This window comes from Anas platyrhynchos, chromosome 1 (assembly GCF_047663525.1).
Source record: "Anas platyrhynchos isolate ZD024472 breed Pekin duck chromosome 1, IASCAAS_PekinDuck_T2T, whole genome shotgun sequence".
NCBI lineage: Eukaryota > Metazoa > Chordata > Aves > Anseriformes > Anatidae > Anas > Anas platyrhynchos.
The window spans coordinates 87,857,971-87,876,266 of record NC_092587.1 but is presented as its reverse complement, the minus strand read 5'-3'; the positions used below and the strand labels follow the sequence as shown (position 1 = coordinate 87,876,266).

The 18,296-nt window shown below is 49.8% G+C and overlaps 1 long non-coding RNA gene across 1 annotated transcript; it reads left to right on the top strand.

Annotated features, from left to right (window-relative positions):
• Positions 1-2,588: 2,588 nt before the first annotated feature.
• Positions 2,589-17,482, top strand: LOC110354486 (uncharacterized). Its single transcript, XR_002406532.4, has 4 exons — positions 2,589-2,647; positions 16,171-16,312; positions 16,439-16,519; positions 16,621-17,482. It is a non-coding gene; the product is annotated as an uncharacterized lncRNA (long non-coding RNA).
• Positions 17,483-18,296: the final 814 nt, after the last annotated feature.

The window sequence follows — 18,296 nt, the reverse complement described above, 5'->3', positions numbered from 1 at the left end:
GGCACATCCATATCAGGCAGGTGGGCTCCTTGCAGGCTGCAGGGAATGGCAGCCAAGCCACAGCTGCGCTTGCTGGCGAGATGGGCACACAGCGTGGGGCCAGGGGCATGAGGTGCTCCTGGATTCCTGCTGAGTGAGGTAGTACAGACTGAGCAAGAAATGAGCTGAGATCAGCCTGTCTTGAGTAATCTGCAAGCCCAAAGAGCCTCTCAGGGCCTAGGTACAGTAGTATGGGGAAAAAGGTGTCTGTATTGTGCTGATGTAGGTGATTTATCAGGGTTGGAGGAAAGCATTCCCTCTGTGAGGCTGCAGCAGGATTTGATCCGTCTTCTAGCCTTTTGCTGGTTCCTCTCACTATACAGACCTGAGCTTCCCCTGCTCCCAGTTAACTGATCCCAGTTGTTTGTGTTACATACAGGTGGAACTTACCTGTGGGATTTGGGGCCTCGTGGTATCCTCACACAGCTGCAGGGAGCGCTTCGTGCCCAGCCTCTGGCCTTAGGTCCCCTCACGCAGTCCCTCAAAGCACAGCTGCGCTCTTCAGTGCTATCCCAGTAGCGAACCATGACTGAAATGGGGGCAAAGAAGTCTAATTACTACAACTGGCGATAGCGAGAAGCCCTTTTTTAAGGGTTAAATATAATTATACGCTGAATATAGCCGCCCCGGGCCCGGCAGGGGGCAGCCACGGCCCGCGGCGGGGCTGGGCCTGGCCCCGGGGATGGCGCCGGTGGAGCTGCCTCAGGAGCGGGCGGGACTCGGTGTGCGGCCGCCCGGCTTCGTCCCCGGCCCGGTGTTGGCCGTTTTCTGGAAAATAAAGGATATATTTGTCATATATAAACGGCCTCTGTTTTGTTTTGTTTGTCACTGCTGGGTTGGGCAGCGGGAGGCGAGGGGTGGTTGGGCTGAGGGGTGACAGGGTGCGACACACACAGGTGTGCAAGGCCAGGGAGCGGGGATGGAGATAGCCGAACAAAAAGGGGGTTTTAGGTGTTGGCCAGCCAGCAGGAGAGGCCTTACTGCAGTAACATTGCGTAAATTTCAACATCTTTCTCTGTGTGATGCCATAAGGCAGCTGGGAAAACATAGGGACTGACCCTTGTAGGCACAAACCCACTTTAATAACCTCACCTGGTGAGCCTGTGCCAGCTAAATGAAAGGTTGTTTTCAGTGGGCTTTCACCCCCTGTTCAATTCAGACCTGCTTAATTTTCTTCCTTCTCTTATTAAAGTCAAGGGTGACATTTTATATCTGAAGTAAAACTGTGGATATAGTGTTGGACAGAATTAAATTTTAAAAATAAATTAGCCAAAGCGGGGAAAGGGTCTGGAAGAAACAGGAGGCCATTCAATACGGGTGAGTGGAAAGTCTTACACTTCAGCAGCAATACGAGCTCCACAAAGCCCGGCGAGGGAGTGGCGGGTTAACTAGCACTTCTTCAGAAAAAGGATCAAAAGCTGAATGCAAGTCGGCTATGTCACGGTGTTGAGGTGATGGAAAATGAGAAGAGATGTGGAGTAATTGGATCCAGCCCAGAGGAGAGCAGGGAGAACAACCGGAAGCCTACAAACTATTACCTGCCAGGAAAGCTTGAAAGAACCGAAATTCCCCATCCCAAAGGAGGAGAGAACTGAAGTCTTTAAGCACATAAAAGGGCACAATCTTTACTCCTTGTCTGTGATGGAAAAAGAGAAAGAAGGAAAAAAAAATAAAAGGCTTAAATCACAGCAGGAAAGACTCAATTTAGATGTTAGGAAAAACTTTCTAATGACAGGGATAATAAAGAATAGACTGCCTGGGGAGTGGAGAGCTTTAAGATCAAGTTAGGCAACATCTGTCAGGGATGCCCGAGGTTTAGGTGATGCTGCCTTGGGTTAGAGGGATGGACTGGTCTGACCTTTTGAGGTCCCTTTCAGCCCTAATTTTTCAGTGGTTCTGCGGGCCGACATTAATCTTCTTAATGGTATTTAAACAGTCAGCAGCTTCTCTTAAGTAACTGCTAGCAAGTCTCTTCTCTTGCCTGCGGTTTAAAATTAGCTTAATTTCCATGCATCACTTTCACCCTCCAGCTCCTGAGTCCTGCACAGCCAACCAGCGGCTGAATTCCTTGACTGCCTGTCAGTACCTTGCTCGTGGCTCTGTAAATATCCAAAAAGAAGAAGAAGGGATAGAAATAATGAATATGGGTGGCTGTCTTCAGGGGGAGGGCGGCCTCCTTTTATGCCTTTTTATGTAGGAGATACAGTCCCCTTTCTTGTAATGGCCCAAACTTGCATACAGTTGTTTCAGTGCCTGCCCTGCACCCCAGCAACCTCCCTTTCCACCCCACTGCAGCTTTCTGAGGGAGCTTTTTGTACCCCACTCTGCCACTGAGTGAGGAAAGAGCCACCTCTAGCAAAGGTTGACCTCTTCCCTGCTGTTGGTTTGTCATAGGGCAAGTAGGGAGTGTCCAAGCCCAGAAGCTACCCAACATGTGTGGGCACTATGACAATGCTAAGGTGTGTAACAGCAGGTGTTGGCGTTAATACATTGTCCACAGGTGATCTCTGCTCAAATGGCACAAAGCCTAGAAAAGGTGAGTCTGTGGTGTGGGGCTGGCCCTTGGTCTGGGAGCATATACTACCACTCCTTGAAACCTCAAATGAAGGTGAGTTGAGTTTTCCATCTGCTAGCAATGGAGTTGAGAACTGGGGAGAAAACGGCAAGGCTCTGCAATCCTTGTCTAGTGGGCTCAGTTCTTGGAAATCAGATGAGCTGGGGAGTGCATCTTGGAGGCAGAGGTGTTTGCAAACTTTTTAGTTATTTGCTTAAAGTAGAAAAGATGGTGTTTCCATAGCTGGGAAAAACTGCCCCTAACAAAAGGGGGAAACAAAAGTATCTTGTCTGCCCACAGAGAAGCCGTCACAGATTCTACCACTTATCTTCTGCAGTGGTTTTAACCAGCTGAGATAATCGTGGGGCAGACATGCAAGCCTCCCCATTCTCTTTTGTTAACAGACAAGAGCTGTGCTATCTCTCTGTGACTGTTAAGTATTAAGAGTGTTATTTTATATGTGGGAGTAATGTACAAAGAAGCAAAGTGGCCACCGCAGTAGCAGGCTGGAACACAGGGTCTTTCACTCTCAGCCCTGAGCACCTTCTTCCAGACCGTGTTGCCAGCTCGGAGACTTGGGGGCTTGTTATTTATATGCATAATAAAACACCACCTGAATGCAGCTGGAATCCTACCTTTGAGCACCATTAACACTCCAGTGACTTCATTTACAGTTATTTCACTTTGCCTCTCTTGGAATGAGAGCTTCAGGTGTGCTCTCCTTTAAAAAAAAAAAAAAAAAAAAGCTGTGAAATATGCATATTTTACAGGAGGCTGTGCTTTTGTAGAGTCTACCCAGACTATATAATAGCCACTCTGTGCACAAATTGTACAGCCAGTTCCACTATCAGAACTATGATAGTTTGAAGCAGACTTTCTGAGACCTCAAATTTTAAGGTACTTTTAGGAACAAATACACCAAGCTCCTAAGTTCCTCATGAGTTAAGGGTGAAGCAAACTTATTCTGCTGTGGCTTGGTAGAGCTTTTTAAAGCTTTTTTTTTTTTTTTTTTTTTAAAGTGCTATAAAATTCATAAACTTTCTTGAGGTATTCTGAACGCTGCTGTCTTCCAGGATTTGGGGGTAGGATAAGATTAGTCTCCCAAATATAAGTTATTTGAATGAAGTAATTTATATAAAGCGCAGTGGGATATTTCATGGGAAGAGGAAATCAGGGCCTTTTTTATTTCCTGACCAGACACTGCCACCTGGGGAACCGTGGTCCATTTCAGCCAAGCACCCTGCATTTTTGGGTGCTGCAGACTCAGAGGTTTTTCCATTTGAGCATTGCTGCCAGCCACAGCGAGCTCGATCTCTGTGTAGCTCCAGAGCTGGAGCCAGACTGCACGCTAGCACAGAATGGCTGCAGGCCTTTTTGGTGTTTTTACTCTGTGGAGTTTTTATGAGACCATATCTGTCAAACGTATGTGTGAAGATAAATCAAACAAGCACAGCCACGGCTATTAAATAAATGTGAAATCTGAGTGGCTTCCACCAGCCCCTCAGTCCCTCCCCCCCCCAGCTGCCGTGTGTGCTGAGTGTTTTACAGAAACAGGAGGGTGAGGGATGGCTGGTTATGGGAAAGGGAAAGCAGAAGGGAGGCAGCTCCTGGGGAAGGGACTGATTTCTTTGCGGGGGAGGCAGAGCTACGAGAAGGGTTTGGGGCTCATGCTGCCAAAAGATTTGGGTCTGGAAAGAGCTTGTTTGAGATTTTTTATGACTTTTGAAGAGGTAGGGGCTCAAAGCATTCCATCAGGAATGCGGTCTGACTGCTCTCACGACATCCAAAGTGCAGTGAGGATGGGAGGAAGTTTCTCCAAGAAGTGTGATCAGTTGGCAGTCCCAGACCATGTGTGAGCACCATGAGGTGGCTGTGCAGTGAATACCAAAGCCTGAGAAGGACACCCAGCTTCTACACGCCTCACAGACTGTCCTCTCCTGTGGAATAAAATTATCTCAACCTGATCTCCACTCAATTTTTCTCCTGTCCTTCCCCCAGGAGAAGGGTGGTCCTTCCAAGGTCAGGGTTGAGGCTGCTGACAGGTCAGGGAGGGCAAGGTCAGGCTTGAAGCTGGCTGCCTGTACCAAATCTGTCCCGTATAGGGAGAGGGCCGTGCAGTTTCCAAAGCCATCAATCTCCTCCTCACTTTCACCAGCTATTCACCTCTCCCAGTTTTAAGTGGAAGAAAATACAGCCAAGCTCTTCAAGCCCTTGTGTCGCGCCTCTGGGAGCTGCATTCTTGCCCTCGAGTGGTCAGTCAGCGAAGCAGAATAGCCAATATATCACTCGCGGAGCCTTTATTGGAGGCTTGAATCTGGATCAACGTATCTGAAGGCTACTGTAACCGGGAAATGATTCTTCTGATTCCTGACAATGGGTCCTCTTCTGTCGCGAAGGAAGCATTTGTCATTTCCCCCTGGCTGCACTTGGGTTTGGCTGAGCGTGCTTATTTACCCCAGCACTTTGTACACACCGGGAGAGCGTCCTTGGGGAGGAGATGGGGCCAACACGAGCCAAGGCTAACAAATTGTGCAGTAACGCAGCGTGCCATGCTTGTGCCCAAGGTGAAACAGGAGGGCAACACTGTGATGTGCTCTGGACATGGCCTGTAAGGCAGGAGCAGGGGACAGAGGGTATTTGACTTGGGTCCTATGTACGTGAAACCATTGCACCTCTGTCGAATTGCAGTGCTGCTTTCTGCTGGCCCCAATACAGTCTGCTCTGTGTAGTGTGTCGTGAAGTCTCTGCGACGTTGTGGTCTGCGTCTATCACCAGCGTTCAGCTGAAAGAAAATAAATATCAGAGATGCTTTTTGCCAGTAAAAACATAAAAGGAAAGAGAAGGCTAACATACTACTAAGTGCATTTCTGCTAAGTTGCTAATGCAAGGCCAAAAGATTGTTAGTAATAATTAGCAATGAATGTGAGACAGCTGTTGAATAAATGATTGATTAACACCTGGAAGGCCACTTAGGACCAATCTTTCCTTGAAGGCAAGTCATTCAGATTGAACTTGATGGGCTTATAGGGCCAGGTTGCTCAGCTGTGTGTCTGTTCTTAGTTGATGTGCTGGCACTGTTACCTTCAATGAAATCTGAATCAGACAATTTAGGTGATCTGAAAAATCTTAAGTTTTCTGTTGATTGTGGTTAACATTAACTATTTAAGGGACTAGCTTTTCATTCAGTATTGGGGATAGTTTTGTGTTTGTTTGTTTTTTTTTCTTTTTTGGCTGTTTGTTTTGGAAATGCAATTCCATTTCCAAGCACAGGTGTTTCATGGAACAGAAGTAACACGATGGTGAACCCAGCCCAGGATAACTTTTAATTCTCCGGCCCTCCATTTATTCTTCCTCTTTCTGCTTGTGGTCACCAGTAATCTTCTGTTTACATTACTGCCCTGTAACCAGCAGCAGAACCTTGTTAAGATCACTCTAGGGATGTCGATTGGCTTCGACATGTAATGTTTTGAGTGAAAAAACAAACAAAAGCCTCCCACTGAGATCTGCAGCACGCGCTAAGGTGCTCACAACATTGGCGCTTGCCTTGGGTGCCAGACTCGCAGCCTTTCCCTCTGCTTTGCCCAGAGGAGAAGGCGCTGGTTGCTGAAGAAGTGTGAAACCAAACCATGGTTTTCTCACCTCCCATGGGCATCAACCTCTGCTGCTGTCACTGCTGGCAGTTGTGACTGCAGGGAGCCTCCTTTTGCCGCAGCAAGAGCTGTTCCCCCACCAACAGCATCGGGAGCAGCAAGCCCTGTTTCCCAGGGTTTTCAGTGCTCTTGGGTCTGGCCTGGCCTCCTTCACCTCCCCGTGGCAGGGGAAGTCTAGGCTGGCCCTTGCAGCTCCTCAGATGTGCGAAAAGATCTGAGCACAGCAGATCAGTGACTGCAAGGGGAGAAAGCGCAGAGGGGTAAGGGTGATTTAGGGGAGCAGGCTGAGGGAGGGCAAGGAGAAACGCCTTGGCTACCTGCCCCGCTGAATGCTCTTAGCAAGGCCCTCCGTTTCAGGAGGACCTTTCCCAGCCCTCTCCCTCAGCCAGCTCCCCCAGAGGAGGCTCTGACGGCCGCCAGATCTCTGTTCCCCCTCCAGATCCCTGGGGCAGGACACTTATGTCATTCCTGTCAGCTCTCCAGCCTGTTCTTCAAGCTCTCCCCTCACAGAGGCTTCGCAGCTGGATACTTTATGCGTTTCTTCCATCTATTTGCCCTAATAGTTTCATAACATCAGGCCTGAATCTTTCTAACTGCAGATTAAGCCTGTTAATGTATCCTAACCTTTCCCTTATAGGCAGATAAGACTGGTCAGTGCCTTTCTTCCGTTGCAGCAATCATTTGTGAACATGCAGACTTGTGCTTCTCCTTGGTCTTCTTTTCTTGAGGCTAAACTTCAACAATTCTTTCAGATTTTCCCCAAGATCACGTTCTCTAGACATCTGATTATTCTTTTTTTTTTTTCTTTCCTCTGGACTGTATCTAATTAGCCCACATCTTTTTTTTTTCTTGGCTCTTCCAAGAGCATGGCACTGATGACAAACAGTTTGGTTTTCAATCTGCTCTAAACCTCAGCTCCAGTGGTTCCACATCCATATTTGTGCAGCCAGTTATTCCTCAGTGTGGAGCCTTGCATGGATTCCTACTGTGCCCGTTCTTTTTTTCCCCTGACTGTTTCTCTAATTCATCAAGCCGTTTTTAAAAAAAACTCTGTTCCTGCCTTCAGTGTACTTGCAGAGCTTTCCAGCTTTGGACATCCTGCAAATTTAATCATCTTCCTTCTTGTTCAAAGTCCAAGTCACTGACTGACTGGAGTCAGACCCAGGGAGAAACCTGTGGATCTCTCTTCGATGTGTATTTGGTATAATGTGTGTATTTGGTCCTGTTCACGACTTTCTGGGTACCAGTGCTGCATCTGCTCTGCAGTAGACAGACCACACATTCCTTGCTGGTTTAAGAGGATTTCATGCAAGCCAGTGTCAAAGAGCTTAGCTCAAGTAAAGATACTGACGTCTGCTGCTTCTCACCAGCCTACGAGATCCGTCTCCTTGTTTTAAAAGGAAATTGGATGGGTTTGTCAAGACTAGACTGTGAAGCTAATATTGGTTGTTACCCATTCCATTTCCATTCTCTTCAGTGGTGTAGACCTTGCTGCCTTCCTGTCCCAGGAACTCACTGGGTGCAAAAATCTCCCGTTACTATCAAAGCCTGGGCTGTGGTTGGAAGCTGCTGTTGCTTCCTGGCTTGTTGGCTTGCAGGAGACCTGTTGTTGTGATGAGTCCTACATCTGGTGACCTGTAGGCCATCCTATGCTGTTGATACCCATGTTTTCTCCTTGCACTATATTAACTATAGCATTTCACCTAGCAGATCTGGGTGAGAGTCACCATGGAGCTACCCACCTCAGCACGGGTGCCACCTCATTTCTTTTTTTTTTGTTTTGTTTCATCTTGTTAGAAATGCGTGAATGAGATGGTCACATCCTCAGCGATGCCCAGCAGCTATCCATTGCAGCTACTCTGGAAGAGATGGAATCAAAAGTGAGCACCGCTGGCAAACCAATTCCTCCCTTGCAATTACTTTTCTTAGCCTTTGAAGTGAAGGCTGGATCTGCATCGCTCTACTGGCAATGAAGTCCTAACTCAGGCCATCTTTGCATAATGTTTGCTCAGGTGTGATGTTGGAAGTGAAATCATCGCTGCCCCTTTCCCAGAAAAAATAGTCATTATTTGCCACCTTTAATTAAGTTTTCTCCTCCATTCACGCCCCCTCCCCCAGCCAGATCTGAAGTTAGTTTTATAGTTTCCTCTCAGCCTTCTCCTTTGATCCTAAAGTAGCTGTCACCTCAGTACCTACAGCCATTCCTTTCTCACCTTGGCCAGCATAAAATGTGTTTGTGTGTTAATGGCTTTCTCCTCGGGGGCTGCTGACTCTCTTTACTAGTCAGCTGGATGCTAGATGAAATCATTCTCCCTGCTGTTGCAAGTATGTCACATATATATTTCCCCGCCTGTGCTTTATGTTCCATCCCAAATTCGCTCATAGGAAATGACTCTGTTTGAGTTCATTTTGTTTTGGAAAGTGAATCTGTTGCCAGGGGAATGCAAGAGGTTTCCAGGCGTGGGGTCCAGGTTTGGTGCAGGAAGGTGCTGTGCAGACCTTGCCACACACAGCCTGCTGCAGCTCCTCGCTCCTGCTCTGCGAGGAATTATTCTCTCCTCAGCACTGACCATGCTCAAACAAAAGTGTCCTAAGTTGTGTCAGATCTCTGCCTTGGTCAGCTGTGCGTGTGACCCACTCTCTACACCTCATCTGATTTGTGTCAGCTAACTCGCCCTGAACGAGAACTGAGCCTTGAGCTCCTTAGCTGTGGTTTTGGGATGAAAACACAGGATCCATCTCACGGGCATGGTGTACTGAGAGGGCTAATGGGGGACAGGGCTGATGTGAGGAGAGTCTGGAAGAGCAAATCTAGAAGGGAGGAGTGACAGCGTGAGTGAAATGCCAGCAAAGAGACGTGTGCAGCTACATGTAGATGCAGGGACCTCAATGTGCTCCCACGCTGCTCCTCAGAGGTGAAACCTTAAGCCCCCATAATCAGTGGCAGATGCTGGCTGCTGAACCAGAACCAGGAGAGGGAAGTGAAGACGAGGGTTGTGCAGAGATGTGTTAGAGTGGCGTGTGAGGAATGGTTGCAGATTAGTCTCCAAAATGAACAAATGTTGTTCGCTAGCATTTGCTGAAGATTAAATTTTCTTTTAAACGACCCCCCCCCCCCCCCCATTTGTAGAAAAGGTCTGTGATTTTTGCTCTCTTTTTTTTTTTTTTTTTCTTGGCTTATTGCTCTGTGAGCAAGCTTATTAAATCTTAGTTCTGCAGATCATTTTCAAATTTATGCTTACATTATGACCAAAAAAAAAAATGAAGGAAAAAGATACCTCCATCCAAAAAAATGGCTGGCAGAGGATGAAAAGAAGTCTGCTTTGGAAATGAACGCTGTCTCTCCCTCTCTAATTCATATGCACACATAGCCTTGGTGGGCAGACCACTGCTGATCAAGGTTACTAACAAAAGTTAAGGCCAAATCTGGAACAAGGGAGAACTCTGAGTAGAAACAGCTCAGCAGATGCACATTTATTTATTACATTCACTGCAGCAGCAAAGAAAAAACAAAACAAAACAAAAATATTTCTTGGTGCCTGCATCTGATTTGCCTGCGATGACCTCTCTTTCCTTCGAGCCAAGTCCTTTCTTTCTGCAGATCTCCATGTATGGTTGGCATTCCACAATTAGGGAGGCGTCAATAAATCAGTGACAGGCAAGCAGGGACTTCAGCCTTCCCTAGAGCTTGCACTGCCAAAAGTTCATCTCCGAGTGCTCCCCCTTCGTTGTGAGCAGCAGTCAGCATGCCTGGGGTTTGCGAGCAGGAGCAGCGTGGGCCCGAAGCCGGCCAAGCTCCGAAGCTGGAATCGGAGGGGGTGGGGACAGGGATCACATTAGGTTGAACTGAACGCTGTTAGATATTGGGCTGCGCCGTGAGCCAAGAACTTGGGTGGTAGCTATTGTTGTGAATCACGATCGAGAAATGTTGTTATTACATAGTGCTGTACAATGGGCTGGGGCCTGATGCAAGCGGCGGGGATCCAGCTTTGCAGAACAGAAAGACCTCAGAAAGGCTCGTGGGGCAAAGGGGTAGAAACGCCTGTGTGTGGTGGAGAAGGTGCTCTATGAAGTGCCAGTGGTGTGGTGCAGTTGCCCAGGTGCCATCTGAGGTACCCACGGTGTGTCTGTCACAGAATGGTTTGGGTGGGACAGGGCCTCAGCTGGGCCCTGGCCTCAGCTGGGCCCTAGCCTCGGCCCCCACTAAGTGCAAGGCTTCTCCCAAAGCTAGATCAAGTTGTCCAGGCCCCTGTCCAGCTGCATTTTGGAAATCTCCAAGGATGAGGATTGAAATAAGGCAGATTCCCCCTTAGCTTTCTCTGCTCCAGGCTGGACAGGTCCATTTCTCTCAGCTTCTCCTGACAAGGCCTGCTGCAGCCCCCAGCCCTCTTAGTGGGAAGTAATTTTTTTTTTATCCTTGTCTATTTAAGGTCTTTAAAGTAAGGTCTGTGGGATGGGTCTTGTTATTTGGTACGCATGTGGCTATTTGAGACCTCCTGGATCTCTCTGCAGGGGTCTTGCAAGTTCACTGCATGTAAATAAATAACAGAGCACACATCAGCTTTGGAAACCCTCTGAGACCCGGGTGTGCAGAGGGGCCTGGGGAGGTGATGAGTTAGAGTGGGGAGGCGAGGGCGATGGATGATCCCTTTATAGGACAGTTTTCTCCTGGGGGTTGCCCCATTCCATTGCCTATTGGAAATCAGAGAGGGGCTGCAAGAAAATCTGCAGGATCACGTGGAGAGCAGGACTGGGAAGGAATACACTACTGGGCACTTGGTAATGGTGTCATAGATGTCCGCACCTAAAATGTACAGGTGAAGGAGAGCCTACAGTATCCTTAATTGGCTCCAAAGCCTCCCCATTAGTGCTCAGCTGGCCTAAATCTTTGCAAACCCAGTTCTCCTCGTGCTGCTCCTTTGGACTCTAGTCTTTAGCACGAGCCTTTATGTATTGAAATCCTGTTATGTTCCCACTTAGTTTTCTCTTCACTAGACTAAACAAACTCAATTCTTTCAATCTCCCCTCATAGATTGTTTTCTAAAGCTTTTATCGTGCTTGCTGTTGCACCTCGGAGCGCTTCCCAGTTTGTTTACCCCACTGGAGATTGCTGCCACGGCGTCCCCGCTGCCAACTGCAGCATGGTTGTTTTCTCCCATGCCTGGCTTATGCATCTCGTATTCATGCGTCCCATCGAGAGACTTGTCTGTTTTGAAACAGCATGACAGCATTGACTAGATTTTTGTCTGTGGTGCCGGGAGCCTGTCCTGCAGCCGTGCTCTTTGTGCAATTAGTCCCCGCTTTGCGCCGCAGTCCCAGCACCTCGCTGAGGCATTCTGTGCTTGCTCTGGTGTGATTTCCATCCCGCTGATTTGAGACCAGCTCTCCAATTTATCTGGATTGTTTTGAAATCTGTTGCTGCCTTCCCCTCCACACACCCCACGGCTTCAACTCCTCCCAGCTCAGCGGTGCTCGTGAATGCTGCCCTGCTTTCTCTACAGCATCCCTGCAGATGCTGTCCCCATGATCCCTTCTCCTGCAGCCAGCCAAGCTGTTGAACTGCGTGGGGCCTGGGGCAGAGCCCTGCTTGCAGCAAAGGCAGTGGCTAAACTTTGAAGGCAGCCTTATGGGGAACTGCACACCTTCCTCCAGGGTGGTTTCACCTGGTGGTTTCTGAGGTGGTTCTGCACACTGGTGGGCACCATGCCTTGCTGCTGCTTGGTCTGTTGGGAGCAGCATTGCAAAGGACCAGCCCCAAAAGCTACCTTGCAGTTCACAGCTGTGAGGATCTGAACTGTGGGGAAAAGAAAAAACAGAGGCAACTTGGAGGCAGGTGGGCGGACTGGAAGGTCAGGCTGCAGCACCGTGAATACCTGAAGCACTTGGACTAGATGATCTTCAGAGGTCCCTTCCAACCCCATCCATTTTGTGATTCTGTGAATCCCCCTGGGCCCCTGCTGGTCCCACAGTGGGACCCACCTGTTTCAAGTTCAATTGCAACAGCATCCTCTACACCTGTTAATGCTTTTGATTTAGGTATGACATTCCTTTGATGCATAACTGCTCATATGATGCTCAGGGGATTCATATGTCTGAGGACAGTGTTTATAGCTTGCCTGTTGTCTTTGCAGGACCGCCATTTCAAAGTAAGTGCAGTTCTCAGAAATGCATTGGTTGTGTTTCCACAACTGCCATTCCCTGGCAATTCAAAGGGAATAAAGAGATGGTCGATTCTGTGTCTTGTAGACTCTGTTTGGAACAAGTACCCACATCCTGATGGGGACACCAAGTCTTGCACATTTTCATTCATCTCTGTTAAAGGCAGACTCACTACCGACCTCCTAAAGGGATCTCTGTTCAAAGAGCTGCTCTTCCGTCCCACTTTGCTAACTTCTTCCATTCGCTCTCCTCAGGTGCGAGGCCCTAATTTAGCAAGGTGTTTAAACACCTCTTTAAGCCTAGGATGAGGCAGAGCCCTTTAGCATGCCCTCAACCCCAGGCGTGAGTCACCCTGCAGTACAGCGAGCAACGAAGCAGGTGCGTGGCCGGAGCAGAGCCTAATGACTCCTTAGGTCCTTTGTGAGAGCAGCATAAATCCTCCTGGTGACAGGGCTGGGAGTGTGGATGGATGTATGCCGTTATCATCACCCCCTCCCCAAAGCTGGGCTTGCTCCTGAAGGCCGCCTGCTGCATTCCTCTCTCCGCTCCCCAGCTGCTGGGTAGCCTTCACCTCTCTGAGAGGAGCAGTGACCTGCTACACACCCACATTTACAGAAATTTTGGCGAGATCATCCTCCGTTTCACAGGAACGTGGGCTGAGGGCAAGGAAGGGAGGCTGGGATCCCCCCAGGGCTGGCTCCCGGTGACCCGAGCAGGGCGATGACGGCGGGGCCGCCCCAGTTGACGCCTGCTGGGGACGTGAGGGGCAGCGAGGGAGGGAAAGGTTTTCTTTGGTTTTGTTTCTCGGAGCACACGGGGGCCGGGAAGCCCTCCTGCAGCCGCCTCATCGCTTGGAAAGCGGAGCACCATCTCTGTTTAATTTTAATGCAGCCCATTAACTAAGCTGCCTCGCTGCACTTTGTCCATCTGGGTCACCCTGTGCGCGCCAGCGTTTCCCTTTCACATTATTCCCCCTTGTGAGACTCACCCCCCTCTCCCAGCCCATCCCCATTGTGCTGCTCAGGGCCGCAGCACAACCTGCTGCTGCTCCTGCACCGAAAGGTGCCAGCGTGTCCAAAGATAAGCTGTGTGTGTATTGCAAGAAACTTTTAAAAAATGCCATTATTTCATGAGAAAGGGAGTAAATGCAAAGCAGGGCTAGCACTGTGCACAATTGTTAACCAGTAAAAAAAATAAAAGGGGAGAGGGGAGGAGGAGGATGGAGGAACTGGGGGCAAGGGAGGCAGCTAGGAAAGCGGGGTCCCTCTGCTGCAGCCATCAATTACGGGGCTCGGAGCTTGGTAGCTGCTGTTGTCGGCAGCGTGGAGGGTTGTTTTCTCCCTCTCTCTTTATTTTTTTTGTGAGGTCTGGGCAAGGAGGGCGAGCAGCCGGGGGCGGGGAAGGAGGGTGAATGCGGGATTTTGCCCAACCCAGTGATTCTCAATGGAGGCTCCGGGCGATGCTCAAAGAAAGGCACCCGCGGGGCTGCGGCGTCCATTGCCGGTGGGATGCTGAGGAAATTTTGGCGCCCTCGGAGGCCCCCGAGCTCAGTCCCTGCGCTTGTGCTCCGCTGTAAAACCCAGGCGGGTAAATAAATAGGCTGTGCAGCACGGAGCTTTGGCCGGGGCGATGCTGGCCTGCGCCAGCTGGGGCTGTGCGTGCGTGTAAAGCTACACATCCACATGCTTGTCGAGATATATAATATACACACACACACGTATATAACACATTCCTGTGCAGAGCGTGGGCTTTACGGCCATCGGCGGAGACTGCTGGGGCTCTCCCCCTCGCAGTTTGTGCAGTCCCCAGCTAGGTGATATCATCTCTTCCAGGAAAACATCTGGTCCTGATTTACCGGCTGCCCTTCTGGGTAATGTGCTCCTCGGATTAATTACTTTCACAGTTAAAAACGTGCACCTTGACTTCACAGTCTGAAGCTGTCCGGCCTCGGCTCCCCGCAGCTGGTCCTCATCATGCCCCTTTTCTGCCAGATTAAAGGGCTCTTTGATATCGGGAATCCCTCTCCCCCTTGAAGTGCTGGTAGATCAAATCACTCCTCGGACGCACCGAGGAGCCTGTGCTTTTTAAATTACACACAATAGGGCAGGTTGGCTGGGCGTCACGTCCCACCTCCCCAGCAGAAACCTTTCCAAATTGAGCTGTGCGGCGTTAAATATCCCGTGGCATCTGCACCTGCTCCTGCTCCTACTCTCTCACCTGTGGCTGAGGCAGGCACAGTGGCAGTCATGCCCTGGTTGGGCTGCTCCCACAGTGTAAAAGGAGCAATTAAAAGGAAATTCACTGTCCTTTTTGCCAACGGGAAAGTCACGGCACACCAAGCAAGGGAGGCCAGCGGCCAGCACATTTTTTGCTACCACTCTTTGAGGAACAGATTCATCTCTTGGGCCAAAGGGTGTTTAGCCACAACAATTTAAATTTGGAAAAAAAAAAGTTTATTTTTAGGAACCTTTTGCTTTTTTTTGATTGTTGGCTTACAACACACTTTCAGATTTTATCTTGTCATCGTAGTGTGACACGAATGGAGCACAGCTTTTCAAGGAAGCCAAATGTGAAGGTGTCTCCCCACCCAGCTTTGCAGATGCCTGTGTCCTAGAGGGGACCCTGGGAAAGCTCAGCTTGGCTGAAACAGAAAGGAGAGCCACGTTGTATCCCCACATGCTGCATTTTATAGCTTTTTTGTTGTTGCTCATAAGCCGTTCAGCACAGTATTGCTTCTGCATTTATTAAGCTTGAGAATCACGCAGGACAGCGTGTGGTTCCACCCAGATTTTAAACAGTTCTCTACTTTTAGCATTCCTGTACGTGGTCTTTGCTTCTGGCCCTGTCCTGTTTGAGTAAGTCTGATTCCTTTCTCCAAGAATTTGGCGTAAATAGGAGCAACCCCACCTCGGTATAAGGAGCTGGCTGGGGAAGCTGTCCAGCTACAGCTGTACGGGGGACCTGAGCTCTTCTAGCTTGTCACTGAACCATCTCCCAGGTGGAGCCATTTCTCAAGAACATCAGATCGGGAAGAGAGAAGACTGGCTTGGGCAGCCTCTCCCACTAAATGACATCTCTAAAACTAGGGATTTCTCTCTCGCAGTGTGTTTTATGCAGAACTAGGAGTTTCAAGGCGAGGGCAAAGCAGACCTTTATTCCCCATCCTCTGAACTCAGGAGTTAAAGCCATGGGGTGTCCCGGGGGGAGCACTGACACAATATAGCCCAACCCCTGGTAAATGTAGGCAGCCAAACTTTCCTCCAATGATGGCTTAAAATTAATCTTTTGGAAAGCTTGCCTTTCTTTACAGGCTCTGTGTGACCTCCAGTTGGGCCTCTACCTGCTGCAAATTAAAGCTAATTGAAAAAGTCTCTTCAAGCCACCCAAGCGAGCTGACTGAGGCACTCCGTCCCCACTGGTGTGCCGACTGGTGGGGTATTTCCACCAGGCCCGTATCTCCATCAGCAAAAACAGAGAGAGCACTTGGCTCCTCAGACATCAAACCTCCTGCTTCCCGTGTGGTGCTCAGTGCTAATGGGAATGGAAAGGAGAAAGATCTCCTTTCTTGCCTCCAATCCTCCTACCCCACGTCCCAGTCCCAGGGGTCCCGTGTGATATGAGACATGTGTTTTCCTTTCATCCCTGCTTGAGAAACTCATGTTTCTACATTAGCATGCAAGATGGAAGGGAGCCAGCCGTTCAGCGGGGCTACTTTGGGAGGATTTCATCCCGAAGACCACTTTTACCTTTTCCTCGCTGTCTCCCCAGCATTGCCTGAAGCAAGAAACTCCTGTCAGTGTGTTACCTGCTGGTTCCTGGAGGTGCTTAGCTGTGTCTCCTGACCCTGTTGGTGATACACTTGGAAAAGATGATGAGCATTACTCACCAGAGCCTTTTTTTGGCAGCTCAGGTACAAGGTGCCCTATGGAGCTGGTGGCGAAGGGGTGGAGAGAGGAGGTAGCTCTTGCCTCACTTGGTGGAGAGGTGCTAATTAAGGTGGCTACGTTGATTTTCCTCCCCTGACACACTTTTTCAGGTTTCCCACAGCCCAGTTAGACTGTCATGACCAAACCGACCTCCAACCTACTCCTCTCTTCATCACAGGTCCCTTGCCCAGGTACCCGAGCATGCTTTTATTAAGAATAAAAAAACCTGCTTGTCCTGCAGCGCAGTGCTGCTCTGTGGGGAAACGGTGAATATATTGTGCCTTTTTATTAGGCCTACAACTGCTTGCTGAGAGAGGAGCCCCAGAGGAACGCTTCCTAACCAGACATGGGCCAGACCTTCGCTGTGTGACCTTCTGGCTTGTAGGCAGCAGTTTTGCTAGCACTTCCAAAACAAACCTATCCTTTGTCCAGATGCAGAAACTGCACGGAGGCTGCTGCGTTTAGAAGCCCTTCTTCACACGGCTTATACCCCTGGCGGACCAGGAGGGCTGTCAGCCTCTCTTGTGAACTATTTACCACCTCTGCCCTTTGTAATACCGAGACTTCTTGCTGCCCTGCTCCCTTCCCCGGGACCAGCGGCCTGCAAGCAATAGCGCACACCCCATTCCAGCTCTGCGTGACTCCCCCAGCTCTGCCTTCATTATAAATAAGCCAGTTGGGCCTGGCCAGCCCTTCACGGACATCCGTGAATTTTTCCATTCCCAGCGAAGCAGGGACACTTTAAGTTTCCTCTTTCCCACTGCAATAGCCCAGAGCTTGCTGTCTCGATCTGATTTGGAATGGGGCAGGGGTTCACGGTTCCGTACCGCCGCCAAGCCGTGGGTGGGAGCAGAGAGGAGGGTTTCTTTCCTAGGGACTTGAAATCTCTTCTCGCTCAGTTTCTGAAAGATTTCATCTCTCCAGGAAGCAGCGCTCTCCCGGGATGAGCTGTTTGTGCGAGGCTCGGCCCTGTGGGCTCGTGCTGAAGACTTCAGACATAGCCAAACCAAAAGCCTGCTCTTTTTCTGGGCTTGCTCCAGCCAGGATCCATATTTCAGGGGAGCCTTCCCATCCAAGAAACTGAATCTGAGCCGCTCGTATCTCCAACTGGGAAGCGTTTCAGATGAAAGAATAGCTTTAGCCCAAGGAGGCATGTGGGACGCCGTCGCCCTGACTTAGCTTTCCCTCCAGGCAGAAGACAAAGCCGTGGGCCGGGGGGCTGCTCGTGGCCGGGGTGGGCGGGCGATGAAGGGACTGGACAAAGGGCACACAAACAGGCTGCAGCAGCGACGGGAGGGGGGGGGAAAACTGACGTGCTGTTTTGTTATCCCTCTCCGGTCCGCAGGGACTGGTCTGCACAGCTGGGTGTGGATCAGAAAAAAAAAAAAAGAAAAAAAAAAAAGGAAAGATAAAGATACAGAGATTGAGTTAGGAGCGAGCAGACCCCATTTCTAAGGGGCTTTTAGCAGTGGTGCCAAAGCTGGGGGCCGTGTGAAACACACCCCGCTTTAGATCATGAAAGCCAGCACCTGGGGCAGATTTTCTTCCAGGGCTGAAAGCGTGGGAATGCCTTCTCTCGAGGTGTATCTTATTTCTTTGCTCTGGCTAAAGAGGTCCCTCGCTCCCAGACCGTCACAGCCTTTTGTCTCGCTCCCAAACCTCCCAGCACAAATGTTTGCCTTGAGATCAGCTGCCACCTCCCTGCGCCGGTCCCTGCTGTATTTGCCAGCCCGGTGTGTTTTATTTCAGACTGTACATCTTGGGATGAGCTGTGCTTCAGGCTGTATGTACCCAGAGGAGTATTTTGGAGGCTGAACATCCTCGCACCCAGCAGCAGCATCCCTCCCCCTTTCCGAAAAGCCGGCGTGGGTGGAGGTGGCGGGGGAAATAAGATGTCACTCTTGTCCCGGGCAGGGAGACAGGGACTTGTCACTGGAGGTGGGGGCAGAAGGGGCTGGGGGAGAGGAA